Here is a 10,984-nt window from a genome sequence, read left to right as displayed (position 1 = left end):
CAATGATAAATATGATGATGGTGGCGATGAATCCACAATTTTTATGGCGTTTTTACACTTGTATTATTGCATTCAGGCACGAGACACCAATGATATACCACTATAACTCATAATTTTTACAAATCTTATTACTTGGTCTTTCGGAATTGTATTGTTTACTGACGGAGTGATGTAACAATCGGAAAAAACATGGCGGCTAGCGTTTCCGCGCGAAAATTGAAAATCATAAATAAAAATAAGTAGTAGAGCTATGCCGGTTCTGCCTCGTGTAGGAATCTACCTTACCGACCGTCGGTAAAGTAGATTCCCTGCTGTGGCCCAAACAAGCCCAAACGGTCGGTAATAAAGATGGCCTCCCAAACCCGAACCGTCGGTAATGAAAAATGGCCGCTATAACCCAAACAAACCCAAACATGTAATCGAATTGAGCTCAAACCCAAACAAACCTAAACAAATCCAAACAAACCCAAACAGTCGTTAAGGCAGTTTCCCAAACAGTCTTTAAGGCAGTTTTCCCAAACAGTCATTAAGGCAGCTTTCCCAAACAGACCCAAGCACACTCGCGAGACCGCTTCGAAGTGTGATGGGGGATAGCCGCTGGAAGCTATCAGGATGGCCAACTGTCGGGAGTTCCTACTTGCAGCCGCTATGGTGATTCAAACCGAGTGCTCAAACCTAAACAGTCGGTAATGCAGATTTTCAAACACGTTCAAAGAGCTGCAGATTCTCGAACGTGCACCTGTCGGCGGTTCTGCATTACAGGCAACCCCATGGAATTCGGTAAACTATTGGAATACATCGAGTCGACTATCGGAATAGTTGAAGTTGACTAGTGGGAAAGCTAGAGTTAACTATCAGGATGGTTAAAAATCGGAATAGTCAACGCGGTTGATTATGACGGGTTTTTATTTTCTCTTACACACAAGGTATTTATTTATATTGTTTACAACCCAAACGTGGGTAAAAAAGCATGCCTACTCAAACCCAAACATCGAACTGAGCTCAAACCCAAACATTCATAGTCCCGCGAGCCGGATAGTTCGCGCCGATAGATGGCGATTCGGGTAGTGGAGATCTCGTGTGCGGAGCCTCGGCTGGGCGAGTATATAAGGAAGCGAGTAGTGCTTGGATTTCGCGGACTCACCATGCTAAGTCTATCCCATAATAATTCTCTCTTTTTTATAATCCTCATCTTTTGCAGGTGGACAGCAATGTGTGGGGGTCACGAGTGGGACCCTCGGTTGTCCGCTCTAAACGGTCATTAATAAAGATGGCCGCTCTACGAATCGATTTAAGGCCCGCTCGCTTCCGGTCGACTGGATAGTCTGCTCCACCCGTCGGTAAACAGATTCCGCGGAGGGAGATTTTAACCCTGTAGTTTTGGCGAGAGATTTGAACTGTGTAGTTTTGGCGAGAAATTTGAACTGTGCAGTTTTGGTAGGAGGTTCGAACGCTGTATTTTTGGCGGGACATTTAAACTCTGTAGTTTTGGTGAGGCATTTGAACTCTGTAATTTTGGTGGGACCTTTGAGCTGTGTAGTTTTGGCGGGAAATTTGAACTGTGTATTTTTGGCGGGAGATTCGAACGCTGTATTTTTGGCGGGACTTTGAACTCGGTTATTTTGGTGGGGAGATTCGAACCCTATGTTTTTGGCGGGGGCATTTGACCTCTATAGTTTTGGCGAGAGAGAGATTTGAACTGTGTAGTTTTGGCGGGAAATTTGAACTGTGTATTTTTGGCGGCAGATTCGAACGCTGTTATTGACTTTGAACTCTGTTATTTTGCTGGGGAGATTCGAACCCTATGTTTTTGGCGGGGGCATTTGACCTCTATAGTTTTGGGGAGAGAGAGATTTGAACTGTGTAGTTTTGGTGGGAAATTCGAACTGTGTAGTTTTGGCGGGTGAGATCCGAACGCTGTATTTTTGGCGGAACTTTTGAACTCTGTTATTTTTATGGGAACCCGAACTATCAATCACTAAAACTTTTTACTCTGTCGTTTCGGCAGGAGATTCAAATGTTTTGACGGGGTCCGAACTATCGTAACTGAAATTTTTCACCCCGTTGGTTGCCTCCCGGGGATACCCCGGAGACGCTAGTGCCGGCTCGGGCGGACGCTGGGGCACTGTTTTGAACAAGTCTCTCTCTAGGCCGAGATCCTAATTGCGCGCCTCAGGATAGCCAGCTATCAGGATGGACAACTATCAGGGTAGTTGAAGTTAGGATAGTCGCACTAGTTGAGGTTAGGATAGTTGAGGTTAGGATAGTCACGATACTTGCGGTTAGTCAGCTGTCACTGAAGTTAGGATAGTCAGCTATCAGGATTAGGATAGTCACGATAGTTGAGGTTAGTCAGCTGTCACTGAGATTAGGATAGTCACAACAGTTGAGGATAGTCAGCTGTCACGATAGTTGAGGTTAGGATAATCAGCTGTCACAACAGTTGAGGATAGTCAGCTGTAACAATAGTTCAGGTTAATATCGTCAGTTAAGGTTAGGATAGCCATCTGTTAGGTTAGAATAGGCACGAGCGGGATATTCAAAGTGCAGGCTAGCCAACTATTTGTCGTCAATGGTCCACCAAAGGGCAGAATCCCATTGGCGGAGACACGAACAGAATCTGATTGGCGGAGACCCAGGGCAGAATCTCATTGGCGGAGACACGAACCCACCGTCGGAATGGTCACATACTAACGTGTGGTGGGGATTCGGCTATCGGAATACTCAACTATCAAGATTTTCACGCGAATATGACGGCAATGCAGATTTCCCGAACACGTCGGCAGATTTCACGCCCCCCACCCGATAGAGCTAACTGTGGAGACGCTCCCGCGGCAGTTTTAGCGGGAGATTCGAACGCTAAATCTATTGGCGAAAGCGCAGCGATCAGGATGGTGTAGAGTATAGGTTCTCTTCTACGTTATTATTATTTGTTGTCCGCTGGGCTGTTGTTGATTTGGCTTTCGACGGCTGCTGTTATTTCTCATTCCTGTTGATTGGTTAAATAGGATTTTTGGATACGGATGTTGGTAATGAAGGATCCGCCACAGCTGTGGTTTTAAACGAATGGTTTTGGGATGCGTTTCGTCTCGGGTACAGTGGCAGACTCATCAGTGGGGCTGTGCCTACTGTACCCTCCAGACGCTTGTGGATGAAGGGTTCTGGGATGGACGTTGTGTATATTTGATGAGAGCCTGTCGAAGCGTATACGAGAAAGTTGTAGCCTCGTAGCGGTTCTTGCGCGAACTAACTGGAACGCCACAATGGTTCAGGTTAAAATAACCAGGATAGTTGGGTGAGAATAGTCAGTTGAGGTTAGAATAGCTTTCACGATAGTCAACTATCTGGATAATCAGCGATCAGAATAGACAGCTATCAAGATGGCCAACTATTGAGATCGTCAGCGATCAAGATGGCCGACTAACGATCAGGGATGAGGATAGCCAATCAACTGTCGCCTACCGAACGAATCCCATTGGTCGACAGCGAACCCAGATCCCATTGGTGGACAGCGAACCCAGATCCCATAGGTGGACGGCGAACCCAGATCCCATTGGTGGACCATTAGAATAGTTGCAGTCACGTGGTGGGGATTCGTCTCGGGACAGTCGGAATACTCAGCTTTCAAGGTGGACTTCCCCCCAAATACAATGCAGATTCCACACCCCCCTCGACAAACACACGATAGCCAACTGTGGAGACGCTCCCGCGGCAGTTTTGGCGCCAGCCGTGCGATCAGGATAGTTGAGTAAGAATAGCCGAGTGTCAGGATAGCCAATTATGAGAGTAGCTGGAATACTCAACGGATCAGCATAGCCAACCATCTGGATAGTCAGCGATAAAGATGTCCAAACACAGATGTTCGAACGGTGGGAATATCAGGATAGCCGGCTGTCAGGGATGAGGATACCCAACCAACTGTCGCCTACCGAACGGATCCCATTGACGAATCCCAGGGCAGAATTCCATTGGTGGACAGCGTCTCCAGAGCAGAATCCAATTGGGGGACAGTCAACTATCGCGATAATCTAGGTTAGATTTGAGGTTAGGATATTATCGGGGACGCGGGTAGTTCCACTTATGGACGTATCGCTAACCCCCTCCGCTGAGCAAGCATACGAGAGATAGCCGGGGGGAGAAATTCTTTTGAGTTTTCCCGGGAGGCAATTTGAGCATACAGATAGCGCCAGCACTGCTATCCGGATAGTCACGGTGATTCGAGATCATCCTCTGAGTGGTGACTCTTTTCTGTCGACGGTGCTGCCAGGATAGCCAACTGTCAGGATAGTTTGCGAACTAACATTGAAGTTAACTATCGGAATAGTTGCAGTTAACTATCGGAATAGTTGAAGTTGACTATCAGAATAGTTGAAGTTGACCATCAGAATAGTTGGAGTTAACTATTGGAATAGTTGAAGTGAAGAATAGTTGAACTATCGGAATAGTTGAGAAACGGACCGTGAAAGCGCACCTAACAGCTTCGACCGGTTTTGGTATAAATATACCGGGCACTGCGTGACTTTGTGCAGTTCATCATGGTTTGTCGAAGCGACAATGTCATGGACGAGTTCCGTCGTATAAAGCGAAAGCTCAGCCTGCTGGAAAAGATAAGAGATGCTGTTAAACGCAAGTACATGATCCAGATGGCGGATAAACAATCGAGGGAGAGAACTCTCACCGAAACTTTCAAACCAATCGTCGAGCCGCTCGAACGTCTTGTTAATGCAAGTAAGGAGCCTAATGAGATGGAAAATTCCTTCAAACCTGCCTACTACGATACAGAAGAATGGCCAGAGCCGACTCTCGCGGAAGAATGGCCGACTCCCACAGAAGAATGGCGCAAAATAACTCCCGATGAATCGCTCCATCGACTCGAGAGTCCTGCGGCTCGCAGCGAATATTCGCCTAAACTCAGCCCACACAGTTCCGCCGATCCATGCGGGCAGAGTTCTGCAGCAGCTAATCCAGGAGATGACGTGCCGGAGTGGTAACTTTTTTCAATTCATTAGAAAATACTTGGCCTCGAATTAATATAATAAATTTTAATGCCGCACGTAAATTAGATGGAATTTTTTTCAGTTGATTTAGCTGTTCGAATCTAATAAGAAGAATGAGGCATAGGTTTCCAAAATGATTTCAAGACCGATTTTTCGGTTTTTTATTTTTTACTTGTTATTTGATTCTTTTGACACTTTAAAAAATAGATACAGATTAGTTTTTGTTTTAATATAATGTTTTTTCAAGATTTGTGAATTTTTTTTCGAATTGTTCTGTATTTTTTTTATAAAATAATTTTATTACAATTTAAAAAAAAATTTTTTTGAAGTTTTTTTTATGGATGGAATTATCAGCAAACGAGGGACCATCAATGTACTTGTCCCAACCTTTTTTTCCCTAGGGGAAGTTTATGGTTTGATATCACGCCTTTTTTCTCAAAAGTTCCTCATTTATGTTATGACGGTTATAGGATTTTAGTATAAATTTCTATGAATTATTTGCTTAGTACATTTTTATAGATTCCATTCTCATACGAACATTTTTTATGGGATAATCTGTTTCATGAAATTATCAGCAAATAAGGGACCATCAATGTACTTTTCCCAATCTTATTTTCCCTAGGTATGATGTTCGGCTTATAAAGTTGGTTTCCACCATAAAAGACCAATTTTTCGTAAAAATTGTAGTGAAAATATTTCGTCACAAGTCTGCCCTTGAACTTTGGTGATTTTGTTCTTTATACTCTAATATGTTATACCTATTAGGAACTCAACAGCATGGAGGAATCCGGGATGAGGCCCGCGAAATGAATTTCGGTTTATAATGTTGGTTTCCACGTAAAAGACCAATTTTTCTTCAAAATTGTACTGAAAATATTTCGGCACTGGTTTGGTCTTGGACTTTGGTGATTCTTCTCCTTGTCTTCTAATATGTTTTGTCTATTGGGAATCCAAGAGCATGAAGAAATGCGTGTTGTGGGCCATAATATGATTTTCGGCTTATAACGTTGGTTTCCACGAAAAAGGACCTATTTTTCGTCAAAATTGTACTGAAAATATTTCGTCACCTGTCTGTCCTTGGCCTTTGGCGATTTTTTCCAAGTCTTCATACCAAGAAAGAACTGATGTAAAGATTTCCTTAATAGAACAGATTTTATTTATCCCTTTTCTTCAAAATTCAAATGAAAAATAGATCAAATTCAAGACACGAAAAATCCAACAGATTTGCCCACTTCAAATGTCGCTTTTGCATTCTGAATCTAGAGATTTTATTTCATCCAAAACGTGCCCTCAATGAAATATATTTCCAAAGTTTGCAAGTGGCCGCAGAGGTCCAATTATCCACAGTTTGCTAGTTGCTGAAAAAAAGTACCCGAAAACTTCTAACATTTATTATACCAGAACTCAAAGCAGCAAAAAAAACTAAGCGAACTTAATTCAACAAAGCAACAGAATTCAAAGACGTTTAAGGTACCTGCATTGGTTTTGGAGGAAAACCATTTCAGGACAATTCAGAAATTAATTTAGAAATTCGAAAACTCACAATGGAGTAGAAAAAGGAAAATTGAAGTATCTAGAAAAGCGGAAGACTTTTGTGATGAATTTTCTAGATTACATGATACGGTTGGAGTAAATGATTTGAATGATTGGCACACATGCTGCAACACAGAAATATCAAAGTTTGGAAGTATTCGCTGTATATCAGTCATACAAACTTCAATACTATTTGAAAAGGAACACTTAAAAACTTGCCGAACAAAGTTCCATTACATATTACCATAATCAAAGATAAGGGATGATCCGTTGCATATATATTTATCCACAGAAATTTCAGAGTTCGCAGGTATCTGCTGCGGTTCAATGTATCTGCGCAATGAGCTTCGAAGACAGCAATTTCAAATCTATCCATAAATGAGCAACTGAAGACTTTTATAATCAATTTTTTACTTCATATATACGTTATGGTTAGAGTCAATATGTAAAATGAATGGCACAGTATTTAAATTGTATAGTTTGCAGATTTTTGCAGTATTTTAATGATCCGAATCTACAGCATTATAATGAAAAGTTGGTAGGCATCTAATTTGATCGCATCCAAAACTGAGCAACAGTAGACTTATCGGAATGAATTTTTTTTATAATAATTCCATATTTGTAGTTTGCAAAGTGGAAATACTCAACATACATGTCATTCTACAAGTTTTGTTATCAAAATTTGTGTTTGCATACCGCATTCCTAAGATACGACTATTCATATCATTAGCAAAAAAAGCATCCAAAGGCTTTCTGGAAAAGTTTCCAAATTTATCACTCGACAGACCTAATGGGAAAAGAATAACTACACACTATACCAAGACCAGATTTTTTTTTGACAATCTGATTTACAAAAAGTGCAATTCAAGATCATGGTTAGAAACCTCTCGAATCATGTTACCACAATCATCATGAAGGAGTAGAAAATCATAGAACACATATTAGGGAACGAATTAATAATATGAATCGGTCCGCTGCAAACTGAGCGGGTGAAAACAAGGATCGGAGAGGGCAGAGCCAAACTGAATATCAAGCAAAATATGGGGATGTTTAAAAATAATGACGACACAAGAAATAAATTAGAAAACATTTATTCAATTAAAGTTTCTAATATCATTCTAACAGTTGCGTGTATTTTTGTTCTATTTATTCGTATATATAACCTATGTACACATGATATATAACCACGCCACTGATAATATATTCGCACTGGATAATATTTCTCGTACTGTGGTTTAATTGAAGGATTATTTCAGTTAACACTTATTTCCAATCGAACGAAATAATGAAATCTTGAAAAGTTTCGTTGACATATATGCATCGCGCATTTTTTATATTCTTTTTCACACACGCATCACAGACTACATTTACGCGGCCGCTTTGATACCGGTTTAATATATCACAAATAACAAAATAAATAGTAATATGCACTTCTTTAGATGACGAAAATTATTTTTTTATTGATCCCGTACGCACTTCGTAATGTCGAAACTCTGTTCATACGATCAAAAACTGACACATGGTTTGTACATGAATATATGTATGAATATCGGTCGAATTTGTGACTGCTGTTACCACCAGCTGTGCTGCGCCGTGTGCTACGTTCTGAAGTTGACGTCAGATTTCCAATCATCAACAACTAATTTCAACAACCAATCACAACGTCTAAAAATGGATGTCGTCAGATCCAACGAATTAGAAACTCGAGAGCATCAAAGTGCCTTTGATGGTGTTTATAAATACAGACGCATAAATTCTTGAATGCGTTGGTAACTTTTGCATAATCTTGAGCCCGTGTAAAGTTTTTTCTCAGCAATTACAACACCGATCATGCTGATTTAGGGCGGAATCGAAAGAGAATTACTCAATTGGCTTAAACTTCAATTTTCAAGTTGCTAAATGGCTCCTGAGCTTGGTAATTCAATAAAATTACATGCCAATTTTACCCCTACCACGGCGAATCGTTTTATTCAGAGAAAGTATAGTCTCGGCGAGAGTCTCGGGCCAGCAGAGGACAGGGCTGTCAATGTACTTGTCCCGAGACTCTACTGAGTCTCTTGATAAAAAATCTACTGGTTTGTTACGATCACAGGATTATTTTAAAACAGTTTTCAAAAAAAGGTGTAATACCCTATACTTACGCGATCATAGTGAGTATTGCACCCCGTGCTATGAACGGTCGGGAAGATTTCAATAATCGCATTGGCAACCCCTGCTCGAAATCGCTCATTGCGAAAATTATATTATTCTCACGAAGTACGTGTGTTTTTATGTACCCCAGGCATGCCGTATACGCTCTTTGAGTTTTTCGCGACATCACAACCCAAACGAAAGGAAAACCCTACGGTCCACAAAAACAAATATGATGGAGAACTAATGCGCAATGAAAAAAAAACAATCGTTTTTATCTCCTTCCACTCTATATTACTAGGCTAGATTTATTAGACGCTTCTTAGTTCGCATTCACGGAATTTTGTGTACGTTCAAGTTTATATTTTCATAATTAAGGATATTTGGCACAGGCTTACAATGTTGCCATGCTAAACCATGCTAAAAACATAAATAATTTCAAAATGATCGGAATTTTATAAAATTTGGTGAACATATTCTTTAGTGTCCAATTTGACAATACAAATTTTTTAAGATTTTTCTTCTGTACAGTTATCGAGTAATTGATCATTAAAGTTTACGTGTATAAGCATAGCGTTTCCATATATATAGGTATACATTCCGGGCATAAGAAATCTGCTTTAATGCGTAATTACTCGATAACTAAACAGAAGAAAATTTTGAAAAAAATTGTGTTTTCGCACTTGATGTTGAAGAACATTATCACCAAATTTGATCAATTTCTAATTATTTAGACTTTTGTACCATACATCGTTAAATTTGCATATTGATTTTTCTAAACTTGCACAATATATTTTTTTTAATCTTTATTACTATTTGCATGACATTTACAGGAAGTAACATTGTGCAATTCAAATAATTCTGCAAAGCGCAGTAAATAGTTTTAGAACCTCGGTCAGCGTGGTTAGAACGATATTATTTTGTGTTTTGATAAATACTTTGAAATGTGAGAAAATCCATACATGATTCAGTTCGATGCCCATTATTGTCATCAGTTGACAAACGCCTTCAATTTGTGGCCTTGACCGGAAAGTCCCATCGATGAGCAGCCTTGACACTTCACCCATTTCTTCCCGGACAAAACTTTCATCAAAAAATAACGCATGTTGCGCTCCGCTGTCATCCGTTATCAGTCTCACTGTGAGCCGGCCACTGCTATATTCTAAATTCCTGGCATATACTGGATTGGATAGTCGATCCACGAACTGACTGATGGTACGAGGGCTCGGCGGGTCGTGCTTCATTCTGCACTGCTGCATAAAAGATCTTATGCTCCGAAAGGAGACATGACGAGCTGCTTCTGAATGACTATATTTGTCAAATATTAAAAATGATGATATAATTCAAGATTTACTGGATGGATCAGTTACTTGTGGCACTTCAAAATTTTGAGCAAACAATTTTTTAATGAGAATAAATGTTGGTCAGTCCACGCAGAAAACGCGAAAAATGGAGCTAACATTTTTTTTTCTCGATCACATGAATGGTGTGGAAAATTTTCCTTGAGAATGGTGAAGTTTTGAGGAAAAAAAAACAATTTGAGACAATTGGATATTGAAATTCCGTAATAACTATCAAAACATAGAATTTACAAAGAATTTCACGGTCTACATATTAAAAAAAAAAAACGAGAATGTATCTCGACTGTAAGAGCAAAAGTTTATAACCCGAGCTAGCATAAAAACAGATGATAATCTCTTAATAATTGCAGAATCATTCGAGAAACCTTTGTTGCTCTGTGACGTTTGCTGGAAAATTTTTCTGAATAAGTGAGGGATTAGGGCTAAAAATGTATACGAATGAATTCCACAAGAACCTTAATTCATTCACTGTACTTGGCTACGTTAGAAAATGATCTCATTTTTTTTTAATTCCAAAATTCAGAATTCCTACAGGAAACGTAATTCATTCACTGTATATGTTACAATAGATCTCATATTTTTTCAAAGTTAAACATTTTTTAAAATTTATTTATTGACAATACGAATATAGAAAATCATTTAAAACGACGGTCACGACCTTTTAATACTTGGCGTGCCTTTTTTACTTTTTGAAGTTTTAATATTTACTGATTTCACTTCTTTTTGCGAGACGTGACAACTATATAGGAATCGTATTTCATTCACTATATTTGTCAACTTCAGAAAACGATCTCATTTTTTTTTTATATGTTGAAGTTTTTTATTGATAATGCAAATATAGAAAATTATTGGAAACTACGGTCGCGACCTTTTAATAATTGGCGTTCTTTTTTTACTTTGTCAATTATTTTTTTTTCTGATTTAGCTTATTTTTTAGAGGCGTGACAATATTTACTTAAGAAA

Source organism: Venturia canescens, chromosome 11, assembly GCF_019457755.1.
Source record: "Venturia canescens isolate UGA chromosome 11, ASM1945775v1, whole genome shotgun sequence".
NCBI classification, from domain to species: Eukaryota; Metazoa; Arthropoda; class Insecta; order Hymenoptera; family Ichneumonidae; genus Venturia; species Venturia canescens.
Note: the sequence above shows the minus strand (reverse complement) of the source record.